The sequence below is a fragment of the Malus domestica genome, chromosome 04, assembly GCF_042453785.1.
Source record: "Malus domestica chromosome 04, GDT2T_hap1".
Taxonomy (NCBI): domain Eukaryota; kingdom Viridiplantae; phylum Streptophyta; class Magnoliopsida; order Rosales; family Rosaceae; genus Malus; species Malus domestica.
Genome location: NC_091664.1, coordinates 2,653,618 through 2,665,742, shown reverse-complemented (window position 1 = coordinate 2,665,742; position 12,125 = coordinate 2,653,618).

Genomic DNA, 12,125 nt, shown 5'->3' with positions numbered 1-12,125 from the left:
AGTGTTGGAATCGTAGTTTCAAGAAAGTGTCAATCTTTCTATGTTCGAGATTTGTTTGCAAGAAAGTGTCAATCTTTCTTGATCTGCATATAATGTTATTCTCTGTAATACAATCTGCATAGAGTGTTATTCTCTATAGTAAAACTGTTGATCATATAGTTTCTTGATTTGTGAAAGTGTCAATCTTTTGATCATGACTGCTTCTTTATTCAAAGTCGAAGGTGTTTTGGGTATGATTACCATCAGGCTTAAGGATGATAATTTTGCAAAATGGGAATTTCAGTTTTAGTCTGTCCTACAAGGGTATAAATTGTTTGGACACTTTGATGGCACAACTCCTTGTCCACCAAAATTTGTTATAAGTTCTGACACTGGAGTAAGGAGATTACAGTGGAATATATTGAATGGGAAGCAACTAATATGGCGTTATTGAGTCTTTGACTTCCTACTTTAACTGATGAAGCCATGGAATATGTGATTGGTTGTAGAACAACATATGAAGCCTGGAGCAATCTTGTAGATTGATTTGCTTCAGTTTCTAAGTCAAGAGCCAATCACTTGAAAACTGAATTACATACAATTCAGAAAGGGTCAGATACAATTGATAAATATTTATTAAGACTCAATCATATTAGGGAACAACTCAGTGTTGTAGGTGAATATGTCTCGGATAATGACATAATGATTGTTGACCTTGCTGGATTGCCAAAAGAATATTGTGTCATTGGTATTGTTATTTTGGCCAGGGAATCTACAGTTACTTTGGAAGAATTTCAAGCACTGTTGCTTGGTGTTGAGAGAGAAATTGAGGGAGAATTAAATGCAATTACTCAAACTCTGTCTGCTGTATATGTTCAAGGGTCAAGTTCTAGTTCTAGTTCATCTGCATTAAGTTCAAATCCTCATAGTCATGATCATGTTCCTGCTATAACTGTGAAATCTCGTTCCCGGATGTCACTGTTATAATCTACGTATTGTTATTATTGAAATTTTATGTTATTTTCGGGAATTTATATTAATTTATTTGAATTTAAATTTTAATTAAACTAGTTACGAAGTTTGAAGTTTGGAAATTTATTATTTAAAATCTGTAGATCTTTCGAGGTCATAATTTATATTTCTAAATAGAGCTCGATCTCACGAACGCATAGGCGAAAGCTATTTACGCTTCCGGATTATAACGGTATAGTTACGGACGTTTGGAATCATTTTACTAAACTATAGGTTTAAATTAATTAAAAACTCCCATCATGTGGGGTTTGGTAACTAATCAAAGTTGGTTGTGGAGGGACCAATCGAAAAGGAAGGAAGGAGATAAATGGGGGAAAAGGGGAGGAACAGAAGGAACAAGAAGGGAGGGAGACGAATCAAAAGAGGAGAGAGGAAGAAGGAGAACGAATTAGGGAAGAAAGAAAAGAGGGGAATGAGGGAGAGGGGACGCACGGAATCGGATCCTTGACCTGTTTTGGTTTGACCCGACCCGCGGCGCGCCATGCTTCCTAACACCATTCATGGCTTTTCACTGCAAATTGAGCCAAATCACCACCTGGAAACAACTTCCTAGCCTACCCTCTACCAATTCCATCCCAAAATTCATGCAATTTGGCCTTGGATTCGCAAGAAATGCACCGGTGGGTGCAATGGCGTCTCAGCGGTGATCCACCATTTCCGAAGCTCACTCCGTCGATTATCACCACCAAAATACATCCCTCCACCTCAGGAACAAAGCCCAATCAGTGGTTGGGGCGTCAGAGCATATTTTGAGGTTGAATAGGAGCACACCTAATTCTAGGGTTTCGGTGGTTCGTGGGCGATTTCAGGCGCTTCCCGGCCGAATTGGACTTCGGCCTAGGTATGAAAATTTCTCCCCTCACTAATATCTAGTTGCCTATAAAATTTGGTAATTTTTAGAAATAGTTGGAATTTTCCTGCCAGTCGGAGCGGCCAGCCGCCACGTGCGGCGGCACGTGGACCGAGGCCCCCACCTGCCCTTTCTAGACTAATTTGGATATCATGATTCCATATGTGAAGTTTGATTGACGGAATCTCATCGTATGACTATAGTTTGGATAGAGACCGCCCTTTAGACCTTAAGTGAATCGACGATCCGACCGTTGGATCGTCACCAAACTTTAATATGTTATAATACGTAATATTTGAGAACACTAGGAAGTTACGAATTGGGAATATGACGTACGGATCTTCTCGAATTGGGTTTATAAGTTCGTAAAATAAAACGTTGACTGCCACTGGAAATTGTGATTGGCGGAAATCCGACCGTTGGATCGTGGTGAGACTTTAGTATGATGTTCTATGAGTATAAGGAGGACCTTGGAAGTTACAGATCAGAAATTCAATGGGCGGATCTTTTAGATCGAATTATGTAGAGTTGTGAACCCTACCGTTGATCAAGTGTTAACTTTTGGTAAACATGTCTCGAAATGTTCTAGATAATAAAATTAGTATTACGGGACTAATTGAAGTCTGGTGGGCCTATATTGGTTAGATAGTGACTTGAATACGAGATATGATTATTATCTTAATTTCTTATATTAGTATCATTTGTGAATATGAATTGGTCTTATAAATATGATTACTATTGAAATGTGATTTTTATATATTTAGCCATAGACCTATGCTTATTAAATAGGGAACTTTAACGAAAAGCACCCGGTACTGTTCACTTTAACGAAAAACCACATTTTTACACTAAAAAGTCAATCCTGGTACTATTTACTTTACCCTTTATTTTGTCCTTATCATTAAAACTCAAAGTTTTCAAGCCCTTTTCATTAGTTTTCCTTATTAAATATGATTTGGCTTGTGTACTAATGATGTTTGTGATATATATGTGTTTAATTATCTTTTTAATAATGTGAATGATAATTATGATGAATGTTATGACAATTATGGGATCAAAATATTGTTTGATAATTATTTGGATATGATTACCAACTTAATACCTATTTGAACTTGGCTTTACTACCTAGCATGAGATGGAGATGAAAGTCAAGAGATGAGTTAGGTACTTTATTAGATTTTTAGTAGAAATAGTAATTAAGGGAATTCTTTGTGTTGTGCTCCATATGGACTAGATGCGGGTTGATATGTGGAATCGATAGCGTGTATGCGGATAATTATGTATAATGTGTGATGATGAGACTGCACCATGTAGTAGTGGTACATGGATGGTCCTACTTGGTATATCCGCGATGAGGGACCATATGCATGCTAGGAGTGATTATGCTTGGTATATCCGCGATGGGTGATGACTACCTAGAACTATATGATACAGTCCTGCTTGGTATATCCGCGTTGGGGGACTGTTAGGGGTGATCATGCTTGGTATATTCGCGATGGGTGATCACTGCCTATGGTATTAAACTATGCATATGGTTATGCGTGGTATATCCACGATGGAGAACCATACGCATGCTAGGAGTGATCATGCTTGGTATATCCGTGATGGGTGGTCACTACCTAAAGCTAGGATGTGGTTCTGCTTGGTATATCCGTGATGGGGGACCATATGTATTCAGGGGTGATCATGCTTGGTATATCCGCGATGGGTGATCACTGCCTGCATGATGAGATTATTCCTATGGTTCTGCTTAGTATATCCGTGATGGGGGACCATAAGCATTCTAGAGGGGATGATGATTACTTGTACTTGGTACATTTAATAGGCGATCATATTTAGTTTGGTTCCGTTGAGTGGTCCGGAACTCGAGGTTGTTGGATTTCGTTGAGTGGTCTAAAATCCCATTATTTGGATAAGTAGGCTTGGCCTAACTGTGTCACTCTAGCCTTAGTTTTATATATATATATATATATATATATATATATATATATATATATTAGTCAAAATGGTTTTGAGAATCTTGTGAACTGAGTTAGAAAGGATGTTGGACGTCTGGGTGACTCATTTGGGATTTGCTACGATTCAATTATGATTTCATACGGTATGAATTTAGAAGATATGGGAATGATTGCTATTACTTTGATCAAATTAATTAATTAATGTGGCTAGAGAATGATTTTGTGTTTTTTCGGTTCTTAAGTATGATGTATGTTATGAATTGCGATATCATGATGAGACATAATGATTTATATGTTGGATGGGAGAGAAATCATGTTTTCATGGGGGTTTGTTATGTAGCATGAGTCCAAGAATTTTCATGTTGTCAGGTTATAATAAATGATTGAGGAATGCTATGTTTTTCTACTTGAACTTAGTGGAATAAACGTCTGATTTTGTGATAGTGAACTACGAATGGCTTGATCCTTATTGAGGGTATGTAGGCAATCCAACGAAGAGGTTAGATGTAGCCATAAAGTAAACGAAAAATTACTTTGAAATTTGATTCTCGAGTTGTGATTTGCCATATCCCGGAGGCGGGGTATGTGAGATATACGAGTATTTGGTGACGTCATGTGTCGATCAAGGTCAGCCTTTGTGGTTGAGTGTCAAATCTGTGGCAAGAAAGGTCATTCTGCATTGGATTGCTATCAAAGGGGAAATTATGCTTATCAAGGTCAGCCTCCATCCTTATCATTGTCTGTAATGAATGCACAATAGACTTCAACATTTGTTCCTCAAGATGCTTGGGTTGCTGATTATGGTGCTTCACATCATATAACCTCTGATATCAATGCTCTATCTCAAGTAACACCATTTGAAGGGTCTGAGAGGATAACTATTGGGAATGGTATAGGTCTACCAATTAAACATATTGGTTCAACTGTACTTCAGACACCAACACATTCTCTAACTCTTAATAAAGTTTTACATGTGCATTCTATTACTAGGAGTTTACTTTCTGTGAAACAGTTGTGTGCTGACAACGAAAACTGGTTTATATATGATGAATCTGAATTTTTTGTGTAGGACAAGAAGACAAATGAGATAGTGTATCAAGGAAAGAGTGGGCCTAATGCGTTATTCCAGATCCCTGTTGTTACAAGTTCAAGAGGTTTTCAGTTCATTATAAGGAATCCAGAAGCTTATTTGGGAAAAACATTGAAGAATAGCATTTGGCACCAAGGGCTCGGGCATCCTGCTCATGATCTAATGTTGAAACAGTCAAATATTTCAGTTCAAACAGATGATACACATAGTACTTGTATTTCCTGTATTAAAGGCAAGTTGTCTAGGATTTCATTTCCACTTAGAACAGATAAATGTACTTCTCATTTTGACAAAGTACACACTGATATCCGGGGACCATCTTTTATAAGATCTCTAGAGGGATATAGGTATTATGTAACATTTGTTGATGAATATACAAGATTTGTATGGATCTTTCCTATGAGCAATAAATCTGATGTGTTTTTTATATTTGTTAAGTTCTACAAGTTTATTCTTAATTAGTTTGGTTTATCAATTAAGTCTTTACAAACAGATGGATGGGGTGAATATACAAGAAAATGCTTTACTTCTTTTCTTGCTGATAAAGGTATTTTGCAGTTAATATCATGTCCTTACACTCCACAACAGAATGGAGTTGCAGAAAGGAAACATAGACACATTGTAGAGACTGAAATTACTCTTCTCACTGATGTTAGTTTACCTTCTAAGCTATGGTATTTTGCTTGTGCACATGCAGTGCTATTAATAAACAGAATGCCTTGTAAAAGCTTATCTTTTAGTTCTCCTTACTTAAGTTTGTATAAGAAAGCACATGATCTATTGTCACTTAATGTGTTTGGTTCAGTTGTTTTTTCATGGCTGAGACTATACAATGTGAATAAATTACAACCAAGGTCAGAGCTATGTGTGTTTTTGGGTTATACACAAGGTTATAAAGGTTATATATGTTACAATATGCAAACCAAGAAGTTCATTATCTCCAGACATGTGTATTTTGATGAATTTTTATTTCCTACAAAAATGATCAATCACACTAAGACTGGAGTATCACATAGACATGAGGATCATCAAGAATCAAGAAATGTGCATGTTATTGTATCTATACCTATATCAAGAAGTCAGCAAGTGAAACACATGCAGGTTCACAAAGTTCATTTGCTCAGACTGACACAGAAGTATCTTCTCCAACAAGTAATGAGAATCTGGGAGTGTTTAACTCTAATGTAGTACATAATAGTACATCTAAGGGACAATCTAGAGACAGTGGATCGACTGAGTTAGAAATTCAGGGATCTGGGCCATCACATACTCTTTCATCTTCACAAGACATTACTCATTTGCTTCCTATCATTGACCCAGCACAATTACAAGTAATCATCCCGTTTAACTTATCTCATATAAATCATAATTCAGTCATCACAGGGACAAATCCAAATTGTATTCAAACCATATTATAAACTGGTGATATTCCCAGAAAGAGCTATGTGGGATATCTTGCTTCATTACCTCAGTTGTCTTCTTTACAACTTGAAGAGTCATATACTGATAATCAGTCTTGTAAATCCAGTGAGATTTTCATTCTTGGCTGATATCACAGATAGTGAAGAACCTAAAATATTTAAAACTGTTTCAACCAAACCAAAATGGCAGCATGCTATGCAGGAGGAGTTTGATGCATTGAAAACTCAAAGAACTTGTTTATTGGTTCCACCACCATCAAATCGATCAGTTATTAGAAGTAAATGGGTGTACAAGGTGAAGAAAAATCCATATGGTACTATCTCGAGATACAAAGCTCGGTTGGTAGCACAAGGCTACACTCAAGAACAACGCTTAGATTACTCCGAGACCTTTAGTCCTGTAGTTAGACATACTACAATAAGGATAATCTTAGCTTTGGCTGCTCAATTTGGTTGGCAATGAAGGCAGCTTGCCTTTCTTCATGGAGAGTTGGAAGAAGAGGTATATATGAAGCAACCACAAGGTTTTATGGATCCTACATGCCCTAACCATGTGTGCAGATTGGTCAAATCACATTATGGCCTAAAACAGGCTCCTAGAGCTTGGAACTCTAAGTTCACAAGCTATCTTCCAGCCATTGGTTTCAAATCATCACTTTCAGATACTAGTCTTTTTGTAAAAATGGATGATGGTGATCTTGTCCTTCTATTACTTTATGTTGATAACATAATTCTTACTGGTTCAAATCCAATCAAAATACAAGTTGTGATTGATGATCTTGCTGGTGTGTTTGATCTCAAGGATATGGGGAGATTGTCATACTTCTTGGGATTGCATATTCAATATAAAGATGATGGATCTGTGTTTATAACTCAGACCAAGTATGCTAAAGATCTGTTAAAGAAAGCAGGTATGGACAATTGCAAGCCTAGCTTAACACCATCAAAACCTCATACTCAAGTTCTTACAGGAGAAGGAAGTTTGTTATCTGAACCTAGTCATTATAGAAGCATAGTTGGGGCATTATAGTACCTAACTTTCACTAAACCAGACATAGCTTACTCAGTGAACTTGGTTTGTCAATTCGTGACACAACCAACTAATGTGCATAGCTACTGTTAACTATGGTCTTCACTATATAAAGAGCAAGTATTTTGATATCACTGCTTTCTCAGACTCGGATTGGGCAGCAGATATTAACACCAGAAGATCAATTACAGGTTTTGTTGTATATCTTGGAGAAAACCCTATCTCGTGGCAGTTGAAGAAGCAGTCTACTGTGTCTCGTAGCTCTACAGAAGCTGAATACAAAGCTTTGCCTCACTTTGCAGCTGATATCTTCTGGATTCGATCAGTGTTCAAGGATATTCATCAATACATATCAGCTCCACCTTCTTTCTATTGTGACAATTTATCAGCTCTAGCATTAAGTTCAAATCATGTCTTCCACTCCAAAATAAAACATCTGGATACTGATTATCATTTCGTACGTGAAAAGGTCCAGAAAGGTGATCTTACGGTTCACTATATTCCAACTGATGATCAAGTGGCAGATGTGTTCACAAAGGGATTACATAGTCCGATCTTCCTTAAGCATTGCAGAAGGCTTGGATTAGGGGTAATGTCTGCAAAAAACTCAGCTTCGTTTGAGGGGGGAGTAATAACCATATGATTAAACCATGTGGCATAGTTTCATTGGTTAAGTGATTGAATAGATTGAGTTAGTATGAAGTTGTTAGTGAGGGTATTTGAGTCTTTTGCAATAAATGGTAGTTACTATAAAAGGTAGTTGTAAGGGTCAATTTCTCAGTATGTTGTATTCGACTATTCTGAAAAATACACAAGAGTATTTTCTCTCATCTTCTTCGCCTATTCATCTTTCTGCCATTGTTCCTTTCTTCCATTTTTCATAGCTTCATAGGTTAATATTTTCTAGTATGTACCGTGAAATTGCTAATTTGGTGGATCGAGACCTAGTGCAGACAGTAGTTTCAATCCAGTAAGAACAAACAACACAAGTAGCAGTTTGAAAGCAAAACTACGAAACACAAGGATTTGCACGAGTGCGAGGGAAAACAGATTTTTCACGAAGAGATGATGATGTGTGAATGAATGCTAAGTTTAGAAGACATTCACCCAGTTGCTCTCAAAACCTTTGTCTCACAGATGCAATATTGAATATTAGGGTTATGCAAAAAGGTGTTTAACGAAAGATGCAGACATTGTTATTTGAATTTTGTCGCCTAATTCCTAGGCCAAACAAAACAGATTTTTCTCTAAAAAATCTCCTTAATTAACTAGGTCAAACACTCCTACAGTAAGTCAATAACTAAAGGAATTGATCTCACGCCTAAAATAATTCAGTCACTTAAGAGTCATTCCCTAAATGAGTGCATAAGAAACTAGGGACTATATGGAAATTAAGGCGATTACAAACATAAATTGTATACACTCTAGAAAATTAGCCAACTAAAAGAGCTTACGTTTTCATACCTCCAATTAACTGTCCTCTTTGAGGGAGAGTTACATTTATGATGTCATGGAGTATAGATAGCTTGTTGGCTTTCTTCACTATCACAACTTTGTTATAGTCGACATTTATTTTACACTATGTTTGGAGGGAAATGAATTTGAAATTTTGGCAAAAGTAGAATTTTTAAATTGACATGCACTAATTTCCTTGTTTGGATTCATAAACATATAGAAATTTAGAATTTTCGCGTGTAAAAATAGCTTGGAATTTGGGACTACCAATTCCCAAAGTTTAAATTTCATGTAAATATGTGTCATTTCCAAATTTCTATGAGTAAGAGTTTTAAAAAACAAATTCCGTATTCAAATTCCATTGTTCTTTTAGGTTAACCAAATCAGAAAATTCATAAATTCCAGAAAACAAAATTCCATCATTTTAAAATTCCTTAATAATCTTAAATTTCCTCATCCAACCTGTTAGAATTCCTCTGTCCCACATCGGCCAGAAGGCTTGAGAACAAGCCATTTAAATAGAATTCCCACACTCTAACTAACACCGAGACATTTTGTATTAAAACCCAACACCTAACGGATTGAACAGGTGGCCAAGTAGGCATAGTATCGGTGTCGTTGAAGTGGGCCCATGGCCCGTCTACCTGAAATTTAAGATGGTATCCGAGCCAGAGGACGGGCCCGTACTGCCACATGAATGGGTGGGTCCCCTTTAACCCCACCCAAATGGGTGAGCCCCAACTTGACTCCACGTACCACGTGAATGGGTGGGTCCCCATTGGCCCCGCCCAAACGGGTGAGCCCCGACTTTGCTCCACGTGATTTCCAATATGTGGAACTTCACGTGTGACCCATAAAATGAGGTCTCACGTGCGGGGGAGTGTTAGAATTCCTCTGTCCCACATCGGCCAGAAGGCTTGAGAATAAGCCCTTTAAATAGAATTACCCTACTCTAACTAACACCGAGGCCTTTTGTATTAAAACCCCACACCTGACGGATTGAGCAGGTGGCCAAGTGAGAATAGTCTCGGTGTTGTTAGAGTGGGCCCATGGCCCGTCTACCTGAAATTTAAGACACTCGAACTAACACCGAGGCCTTTCGTATTAAAACCCCACACCTGATGGATTGAGCAGGTGGCCAAGTGGGGACAGTATCGGTGTTGTTGGAGTGGGCCCATGGCCTGAAATTTAAGACACTCTAACTAACACCGATGCCTTTTATATTAAAACCCCACACTTGACGAATTGAACAGGTGGCCAAGTGAGGACAGTATCGATGTTGTTGGAGTGGGCCCATGACCCGTCTACCTGAAATTTAAGACAACCAGACTGTTGCATCATAATGTTTTTATTTCCAGTTCATAAGTGCTCCTCATTCTTCAAATTTGGTTGTTTTTATGCCTATATTACGCTATTTGTTGGTCTCCATCATGTTTTGATTTCTCATATGCAATTGACTGGTTGTTCCAACACTCATCAATTGATTATTTATTTTGTAGGTTTCTTGGTCTCAACCATATAACTTGGAGTGCTGAAAAACAACCGATTCTTTTCTTGCTGTTCTTATGAGGCTAAATATCATTCTCTTGCTCAGTTGAGTGTTGACACGGATTTCTCATTTACTTAATGGGTTGGAAGCTACTACTGCAGTCCTACTTCTACCTTGTTACTTTGTGACAACCTTATAATTAGTACCACCAACATGGATTTCAATTCGGTGTTTTATGCTCGTACAAAGCATGTTGAGACTGATTACCATAACATATGGAGAGTGCATGCATTCTTCTGGGTCTCACAATTGGATCTCAAAACTTTGAAAATATCACTCTTTCCTACTCTTTCTTTTGAACTGCCACCGGCAGGCCCGGCCTAGGCCCAGTGCTGGCAAGGCGACCGTCCGGGGCCCAAAATAATTGGGGGCACCAAAATTGTTAGGGTGATATATTTATATATGTTTTCGTAAGAGTATAAATTTATAATATTTGGTTCAATGACAAAGAAATTTAACTAGAACTGATGGTTTTGTCATTTGAAATTAATGAGGATGTCTTGGGTTCAAAACACTATGTGTGCTTATTTACCTTTCAAATTTTACAAACTTCTTTTCATAAGAGTATAAATATATAAAATTTGGCTAAATAATCAAGAAGTTTAATTAGAATCGATGGTTTTTGTTGTTTAAAATTAACGAGAGGTCCTAAGTTCGAAATGCTAAGTGCATGTTTATTCTTTTCATTTTTACAAATTTTTGTTTGGTTGTTAATTTATTTTTAATTAGTAGCTAGTAGCTATATGAGTTGTTATTTTTAAACATTTGTTTCAATTCAAGTCTAATATTCAACAAAGAGTAATACGATAACCAAATTTGCAAATCATATGACGTGTCATCAAAAAGTTTAATTTAGTACCCATTTATTATTCATACTCATCAATTAAAGACTCAAAAACATCATTATTTTTTTAATCCCATATTGACAAGGTTAGTGAATAAGAAAAAACACCTCACGATTTATACAAAAACACTTTAAAAAGTTTAGATGGAAAACAAATCTCATATCTATCTACTTGTAAACCTGGAGTTTTTTTTTTGTTTTTTTTTTTGTTTCCTTCTCACGATACAAAATAAATTAGTTTTTCCGTGTTTCTAAATTATTAAGTTTGAAATGATTTTCTAAGTATAATTTTATCGATGTCTTACGTGTGAAAACAAATAACTTTCTCATAAAGTGAGGGCACATTTTTTTGCGTTGCCCCAGGCCTCAAAAATCTCTAGACCCGCCCTAGCCACCGGTTTTTAAGTTCCTGTACTTCTCCCATTCTACAAGTGGGGTTTGGTCATCATCCAACCATTCACTATACTCTCTCTGTTTACTTTGACTAACACGTATGCATGGTTTGATTGTTTCCCGTTCAACATATAACCGGATCAATTTGTTCGTTTCTCCACTGGCCTCTCCATGAACCGTTTTGAAGTTGTTTGTTTAAAATTCTAGTCCTTTCGGATCGATGGTTCTGGGAGAGTTTGACAACCCATTTAATTTGTGCTTAATTTTTGTTTTAGCAATATATAGTTTACAGTAATAAATTTTCTTAATTGTACACCTCTATAGACAAGGAATCCCTTGTTTATGTTCTATTAACTCCCAATTGTAACATATGTATACATGAATGTAACTATATTGGCTAAAGCACACATGCTCTCGTTTGTGCTGTTAAAATATAGATAACATGTTAAAATATAGTGCCTAGAGGAGAGTTTTCTGTTATGCATTTTTCTCTTTGTGAAGGCATATATTTACAGAGATACAAT